Raw genomic sequence first — 9,192 nt, forward strand, 5'->3', positions numbered from 1 at the left:
AACTCTGAGTCAGCCCGTTGACTCCGGGCCATATCGGACGATGTGACGAGAGCAAAAAACGGGAAGTCGTCCTCCGTTTCGGCCGGAGCAACGTCGGCAGGTGCACGTGACAAGCAATCGGCGTCATTGTGCTTACGGCCGGACTTGTACACTACCGTGATGTCGTATTCCTGGAGGCGAAGGCTCCATCTCGCAAGCCGTCCCGAAGGGTCTTTGAGATTGGCTAGCCAGCATAACGAATGATGGTCACTGACAGCTCGAAACGGGCGACCATAGAGATATGGTCGGAACTTGCTAATCGCCCACACTACCGCAAGGCATTCCTTCTCTGTGGTAGAGTAGTGTGCCTCTGCTTTCGAGAGGGAGCGGCTGACGTACGCTATGACTTTCTCGTTGCCATCCTGCCACTGAACGAGAATAGCGCCGAGACCAACATTGCTGGCGTCAGTATGAATTTCAGTGGCAGCTCGTTCATCAAAATGGGCGAGTATTGGGACAGTTTGTAGGCGGCTGCGTAGCTCGTTGAAGGCAGATTCCTGATCATCATGCCACACAAAAGATACATTGTCTCTAGTAAGCATTGCAAGGGGCTCGGCAATTGTGGAAAAGTTTTCAACGAAACGTCTGTAATAGGCACAGAGGCCCAGAAACCTACGAACGGACTTTTTGTCGGTTGGGCGCGGGAACTGTGCCACAGCGGCAGTCTTCTCCGGGTCAGGACGGACTCCGTCAGCGCTTATCACGTGACCAAGAAAACTGAGCTCTTCGAAACCAAAGTGACACTTTTGTGGCTTTATCGTCAACTGTGCCGAACGGAGCGCCTGTAACACCATTCGCAGCCGGTTGAGGTGTTCCTCGAAGCTAGGACCAAAAATGACAACATCATCAAGGTACACTAGGCATGTCTGCCATTTCAGCCCAGAAAGAACGGTGTCCATCATGCGTTGGAAGGTTGCTGGCGCAGAACAGAGTCCAAATGGTAGCACTTTGAATTCATAAAGGCCGTCAGGTGTCACGAACGCTGTCTTCTCTCTGTCCCTTTCGTCCACTTCCTTCTGCCAGTAGCCATTCTTAAGGTCGAGTGAAGAAAAATATTTAGCGTCACGCAGTCGATCCAAGGCGTCGTCGATACGTGGAAGGGGGTAAACGTCACGTTTCGTGACACGATTCAACTTCCGATAATCGACGCAGAATCGCAAGGTGTTATCTTTTTTCTTCACCAATACCACAGGCGAAGCCCAGGGGCTCGTGGACGGCTGGACTACGTCGTCTGCAAGCATTTCTTGCACTTGGGATCGTATAGCCTCCCGTTCCCCCGGCGACACTCTGTACGGGTGTTGGGATATGGGGCTAGTCTCCTCGTTGACGATGATGCGGTGTTTGGCTACCGGGGTGCGCCCTACCTTTGATGTCGTGGCGAAGCACTCTGCGAAATCGTGAAGGAGCTCTAACAAGCGCTGCTTCTGACCCACCGACAAGCCGGGATTAATGTCCACGGTAGACAGAACGGTTGCTGCATCGCGTCCGTCCGGCGACGGTAACAGAAATGTGAAGAAATAAAATACAGTTCCATTCAATTCAAATCTTACGTTTCTCTAATTCTATTAGTGAAGACTTCAGTGAATACCATCTAAGCAACAGACAGCTGTCTAAACAGTCTATTAGCCCCGAGAAGTTTGAGTGGCGCCCCCTCAAGGCCAGCCGACGTGACGTCACGGCAAGGATTCCAGTGCGCCTGTGTCGACTGCTCCGGCTGCTAGTACGTTCATGTTCGGTTCAGGTTCGGTTTTGTTGTCCGTCACTGAAGACTAATGAACAACGCAGACAGTGGCGACATAATCTCAGGTAAGCAAAACTACGCTGAATCACGATCACTGCCGCGTTCAAAGTTTAAAAAACGGAGTACATCGCAGCGAACGCACATGCGCTCGAGCGGTCGCCGCGACGGGCGCCTGCTATGCCTTCTTGCTTCGGAAATTACTCTCTGCCTTCAGCAATGCCGGTTGTCTTCTATGTGCGTTTTATTTATTCGAGTTAGGGACATACGGCAGATGTGCGGTTGGTCGGTTTACGACGCATCATAAGATTGTTTGATGTTGATGTAGGGTCGTGAATGTTGTTGTGAGCGATCAGTCCAAGGTGCGTCTGGCGCGGTGGCACTTGATGCGCGCGGATCGCCGATTTCTAATGAAAGCAGGCTATCGATTAAAGCTGGAAGATTAGCCTTGCTTGACGCGCATTTTTGAGTGTAGTCGGAAGCATGTGCGCAGTGCAATTACGCCTGATTTACTAACGTCAACGTACGTACATGCATGATCGCGTTTTTATCGTTGCTTCCGTAGAATTATCAGCCTCTGCGGCATTCGTTTCGCCTCTGCTGCGACGAAACCGCAACGCTGTCTCAAGGATAATACTAACTTGTGAAAGTTTCTCTTTCCAGTCGCCCTGCCACTGAGCAGCATCAACTGCTAAGTGGACAAGGCGTGCGAGACCAGTCGCTGCCTCATGGAAGCAGAGGACGTGTACTATGCAGGCCATGCAGTTGAGTGCTCCATTGAAGCAGCTGAAAATGGTTGTTCCAATTTTTTGGCGTTTCTTTAACAAACGACCGCACTCAACAATGCCCCACACAAAGTTAGGATCACCGTGTGCAGCTCGGAGGTTGACCGAGCGAGCTGCTCCTGCAAGGCAGGGTATGATCTCTTTCCGGTCGGCTGTCGGCTCAAATTTTAGATTCACGGGTACAGTAAATTTAATATCTGGGAGACAATAGTCAAAAATGACAGCATCCTGCGCTGAGTAATTCCTTTCATGCATAGAACTTGGCTGTGGAAAAAGCTCAAAACATTCTTTATAAGTTTCTTCTCTTCAAGTTTCTGACTCTCTAATTAATAATGATAGTATCAAACTCGCATTTAAGGACCTTTTTTAATTGATACAATAGCTGTTAAGACTGAGGTAACTCGAATGTCTTCAAGTGCTGTTCTGGATTTTATTTTACAAAAACTACAAATGTAAGCACATTGTGGCTTCTTTGCTACATATTAATGGAGCAAGAAGTTTTGACAAACTGTCACCGACTGATCAGCCACAGAAGTGGGGCAAAGCGCAGAAGGACCGAATAAAGGAGAAGTATGAACCAAGGGCTATAGTTGACCTTCCATGCGCAAAAAAGGTGTGTGAATAATTCTGCTTTTACAACGTTACTTGCAGTAAAAAAAAAACAATGAGATTGAAAAGCCAGACTGTGGCACTGAGAGGAAGACCGCTGCTGACTGGTGCATTATGTTAGAATAGTGAAATTTTTGGTATATAAATTCAGCAATTTTACTGCTTCTGCACTAAAAGCTCTCACAGCGCTCGAACTGCTACGTTCATTTTCCACAACGGCTAAAAGAACACGTTATTTTCTTTTTTACCAACAGTAAAAGCCAGTGTCACAAGTACCATGTGATAACTTTAGTGCACATCAGGTGTCACACCTCCGTTTTACAAGAGTGCTGCAGATACACGGTGTTTGACTCTAAATATAAGTTGGTGCTCTTTTATTTACTGAAATGTAGCTTTCTTATCTATCACTTCATGACAGCTCTCAAAGAGATGAAATAGAAACGGTGAGACGTAGCTGGCTAAATGACAAATTCTGTTTTCATCAAGTGCACATATTTCAGCCTGGACCTTTATATCAATTTCTCCTTGTTTCTCAGGCAAAGATCAATGAGCCTGGTCAACCTGAAGGTAACATCCTTAGACGGCTCCTCAAGCATTTGGGCCATCAATCTGCAGCAAAAATGCATTCGGAGAGCGCCACTGAAACAGGTATCAGTGCAAGCTTATTTTAGATATTGGCTGGCCATATCAGTGCAGTATTCATAGCAGCTGAGCCTATTTACATGAAATGAACCCGTGCAGTCAAAGGTTGCTGTACGTAATATCATTATGCTGGCATTCATTCATCAACATAATAGTTAATTCAATGTTACTTTGCTACATCCAAATTTATTTTTGCAACAGCTGGGCAAAAGAAGGCTGCTGCTTGATCTGGCCGCAGCATGGTAGGTTATATTTTCTGATGTGCAACACTGTCAGTAGTAGAACGTCTCCTACGTCATTAACGTAAATGTGAACTTCACCTAATGAATGGAATTGGGACCTTTGCATGGCAGCAAGGTACTCTTGTGTACAACTGCCTACATTGCAGTTGGGCCACTTTAGTGTGACTGCTCATGTAGTCTTTTTAACAAGGAGCATGCAGTAGTGACACTGCAGTGCTGGTTGAGATATGACGACACATTTTGGGAACAACCAAGCTATCCAGCATGCGGCGATTTAGGGTCACTGAAGTTCAGTGGGTGGCCAATGAGGATACTCGGCCGCCCTTAAATGCCTATAACTGTGAGGCTCTCTAGGGACTTTAGCCTTTGGTATCTGTCACTCTGCACTCAGGAAGTTGTACCTCATGTACTTATTAGAGTCCAACAATATTCGTCTGCCTTACTATAAGGTCATGTATTATGGTATGGGTACTAGGCACAAAATACCAGCAATTTTCCAGCATATCCATATGCATCTCATATGTATTACGTTGTTCTGATGGCGCCGTTTCACTTGTCAGGCCTTTTAGAGTCAGTAAACCTGAGGCAATGTAGACCTCTAATTTTGTGTGGTCGGCTTTCTCTGCAGCTGTAGCAGACTGTGGTGAAAATCCCGACCCATGTGAGCCTGAATCTAGAGACATAACTCTGATGGGTACCCTTCATGAGCTGAGAAGGTTCCTTGGGAACTGCGACCTGCAAAAGCTGCTCGAACACTTAAACAACGCAAGAAGTTGCGAATATATTGCTGTAATTGAACAGTCGACACGACACCAAGCAAAATATGGCCTCTGGTGGCAGCACGGGGTTGGCATGATTACTGCCTCCATCGCCTACAGCGTCTTCACAACGGTGAAGACACTACGGACAAAGATGGGACCACATGATCTGAGACGTTTACTAAAAAAGGTCATGCGGCAAACGAACGTCTGCACAGCAGCAATGTGCCGTGGCAGCATGTTGGAAGAAAGTGCAAAGAAGTGTTATGCCCAACAGCAGCAATCGCAACACAAGGACTTGATTGTGACACAGTGTGGATTTATTGTTATGAATGGACGACCATACATCGGCGCAAGTCCAGATAGACTAGTGCTGTGCCAGTGCTGCCCCAAGCGTGTGCTTGAAGTTAAGTGCCCAGAGTCCTTGGAAAAATTTGTAATCGAGATCCCCGAGAAGTATTACAAAGCAACAACTGAAAAGCCGAAGAGTGCAAGCACGTACTTTTGCCAGATATAAGTGCAAATGGGCTTGGCAGGACTGAAGCAAGGGGAGCTATTTGTCTTTTTGAATGATGAAAACAACATGTGCATACCAGTGTCATTCGATGAGGAGTATTTCATGGACGTGGTTGAGCGGTCCTCCTATTTTTTCAAAGAGTATGTGCTCCCACCTATTCTGTGTGATAAGGCTTCCTATTCTGCTAGCTGAAACAAAATCTGTAGCTACAGATTAGGACCTGCTCTAAGCATTTATTGAAAGATGTCGTGGGGATATTTATCTTTTTTTACATTTTTTGCAGAAAGTGTTCAACGCTTTTTTATCATACAAATGTGATACAGATTAAGAAGCGCCAAAGCATGAGGGCGTCTAACCCTACCGATAGAATAGAACTAACAGAGCTGTGAAAGTTAATAAATAAGCGCAAGGTTGCCGACATAAGGAAGTTTAATATGGAGAGAATCGAGCATGCTCTAAAGAACGAAGGTAGTCTAAAAGCAGTGAAGAGGAAACTAGGCATGGGTAAAAACCAGATGTATGCATTAAGAGACAAGCAGGGCAATGTCATTAGCAATATGGATAAAATATTTAACGTAGCCAAAGAGTTCTACACAGACCTGTCTAGTAGCCAATGTAATCAGAGCGTTAATGAGAAAGACAGCAGTGCACAGCAATGCGTCTTCCCGCCAGTAACGAAAGATGAAGTAAAGAAAGCCTTAGAAGCAATGAAAAGGGGAAAAACAGCTGGGGAGGATCAAGTAACAGCAGATCTGTTGAAGGATTGAGGGGACATCGTGCTAGAAAAACTAGCCACCCTGTATACGTTATGCCTTGCGACCTCGACTGTACCAGAAGCTTGGAAGAATGCAAACATTATCTTAATTCATAAGAAGGGAGACGCCAAGGACTTGAAAAGTTACAGGCCGATCAGCTTACTATCCGTTGCCTACAAGGTATTTACTAAGGTAATCGCTAATAGGGTCAGGGCAACGTTAGACTTTAATCAACCAAATAACCAGGCAGGCTTTCGTAAAGGATATTCCACAATAGATAATATTCACACTATCAATCAGGTGATAGAGAAATGCGCAGAATATAACCAACCTCTATATATAGCTTTCATTGATTACGAGAAAGCATTCGACTCAGTGGAAACCTCAGCAGTCATACAGACATTGCGTAATCAGGGGTAGAAGAGCCTTATGTCAAAATACTGGAAGATATATATAGCAACTGCACAGCTACTATAATCCTCCATAAAGTCAGCAATAAAATTCCAATAAGAGAGGGCGTCCGGCAAGGAGACACGATCTCGCCAATGCTGTTCACCGCATGTTTACAGGAGGTATTTGGAGGCCTGAATTGGGAACAGTTGGGAATAAGAATAAATGGAGAATACCTAAATAATCTGTGATTTGCTGATGACATTGCCTTGCTGAGTCACTCAGGAGGTGAACTGCAAATCATGATCAATGAGTTAGACAGGCAGAGCAGATCGATGGGTCTAAAAATTAACATGCAGAAAACCAAGGTAATATTCAACAGCCTTGCAAGGGATCAACAGTTCACCATTGGCAGCGAGAGCCTAGAAGTTGTGACGGAATACGTCTACTTAGGGCAGGTAGTGACAGCTGATCCGGATCATGAAAGGGAGATAACTAGAAGGATAAGAATGAGGTTGAGCGCATATGGCAAAATCTCGCAGATCATGAGTGGCAGTTTACCAATTTCCCTCAAGAGGAAAGTGTACAACAGCTTAATCTTACCGGTACTCACCTACGGGGCAGAAACGTGGAGGCTAACGGAAAGAGTTAAGCTTAAGTTTAGGACAACGCAGCGAGCCATGGAAAGAAAAATGATAGGTGTAACGTTAAGAGACCGGAAGCGGGCAGAGTGGGTGAGGGAACAAACACGGGTTAATGACATCCTAGTCGAAATCAAGAGAAATAAATGGGCTTGGACAGGGCATGTATTGCGAAGGCAAGATAACCGCTGGTCCTTAAGGGTAATGGAGTGGATTCCAAGAGAAAGTAAGCGTAGCAGGGGGCGGCAGAAGGTTAGGTTGGCGGATGAGATTAAGAAGTTTGCAGGCAAAGGGTGGATGCAGCTGGCAAAGGATAGGGTTAATTGGAGAGACACGGGAGAGGCCTTTGCCCTGCAGTGGGTGTAGTAAGGCTGATGATGATGATGATGATTATATGATACACAGTTTATGATACATCTGTGATATAACACAAAACAAATTGAGCATGAGTTGAGGGCAAACCTCAGTCGGCTAGCCAGTGTTTTGACAAGAGGACTTGCGGAAACGAAGCCCTCTTGTGAAATCACTAAAGCGTGCCGAAGCTCCTCTTCAATTCCTGTTCACTTTGTTAAGTTTTGTCAGGAATCCCATCTTCCTGCCCTCTTTCTACTGTGGATCTGTGATATAACTGTGTTTTGAAGAAATAATAAACTCAGGGAGTGAAGTTTTTACTGATTACATACTGTTCTGAATGTTACAAATGAAGATGATATGACAGTAATGCATAATTTACAACACTGGTTAAACATAAAACACTGATCTGTTTACTGCATACACTCAAGCCAAGTGACCTACGAGCGGAAGAGGAGCTTGTTATCTGTAAACAAAGGCTTCGATAGGTTCACTGTGCCAGCAATTACTATGAGAATGTTGTCTATGTATGGCAGAAGGTCGAGACCGAACCGATTTCTCAAAATACGAAAGAGTTTCATTCTTTGAATGGCTCTTTCTACATGCACACGAGCACTTGCGATCGACTGATTATTTTTTGCGTCCTCTGTTGTCAGCTGTTTTTCCATAAGAAAGGGAGGTCTGAACAGAGTTCACTGAGAAGAAATCATTTATCGACTATGACGCTGTAAACATGTGGCATACACTTGTCGAGCACTTTGCAGTGTTTTGTGATATATGTATCCAATGCTTTCCCACCATATGCTGGGCTTATATAGCCAATTAGACCGCCTGGAGTTTCGCTCACCGGCACCTTTGCAGTGTAGGTACGTTTGTAATGTCTGTATGTTAGCAGTCGTGAGGTGAGGTTTTTGACCGCTCAATTTCTGTTTCTGTACAGTCGAGCACCATTCTCGTGTCCTTGTACTCCTTGAAGTAAGTTGTGAGGCAGGTGACCACGCAGCCCTTTTCTGGCCAAAATACTGCGTGCTTTAAAATGCTGGCCAGGATCACAATGGACTCTCTGAACAAGTTACACGCAGTTGTGCGGTGAACTTGAAACAGCACAGCCAGCAGTGAGAAAGTGAGATCATGATACAACTTCATGAATGTTATGAGGAAAGCGTTATCATTGCTTATACAGAAGCAGCGGGTTGTCGGCAATACACGTGCTTTTGTGAACAATTCCGTGATGTTATAAAACAACTGAAAAGATCCTATCCCTGTGAGCACAAGCAAGCCACTTTCATCTGAAATTTTTGAAATAGTTATGAGCTGTTCACGTTTGAAAATGCCATTTGTTGTATTCACTTGTACTCCAGCATCTTTGCAAAGCTTCTGCACCTGCAAGGTAACCTCTGAAAGAAAAAATGCAAGGAATGTAAAAAACAGCTGCATGTGAAAAACGAAAGTGGTCAGTACCTTCAGAACTTGCTGCGTGGTGGTCTAGACTCTGTGTTGGAACTGCTAAAGCATTGAAAGAAAAATAAACAGCAGAATTAATGTGTGTCATCTAATATATTTTGTGCATGTACAGGGATATTGCTAAATTTCCACACATATTGAAAACTATGTCATTTTCTGCTAATTGGGGTGATGCGAGTGGGCAGAAGAGATTTCTTGTGTAGTTACCGAGGTAATACCTTTGGCTTTATATTTTGTACCAAGTGGTCACTCGTCCTAGCT

The 9,192-nt window shown here is 45.0% G+C and overlaps 2 pseudogenes; one reads left to right on the forward strand and one right to left on the reverse strand.

Annotated features, from left to right (window-relative positions):
• Nucleotides 1–1,811: 1,811 nt before the first annotated feature.
• Nucleotides 1,812–5,522, forward strand: LOC144120109 (uncharacterized; annotated as a pseudogene).
• A 2,385-nt stretch (nucleotides 5,523–7,907) lies between these two features.
• On the reverse strand, nucleotides 7,908–8,613 carry LOC144120110 (uncharacterized; annotated as a pseudogene).
• Nucleotides 8,614–9,192: the final 579 nt, after the last annotated feature.

The sequence above is a fragment of the Amblyomma americanum genome, chromosome 2 (genome assembly GCF_052857255.1).
Source record: "Amblyomma americanum isolate KBUSLIRL-KWMA chromosome 2, ASM5285725v1, whole genome shotgun sequence".
Lineage (NCBI taxonomy): Eukaryota > Metazoa > Arthropoda > Arachnida > Ixodida > Ixodidae > Amblyomma > Amblyomma americanum.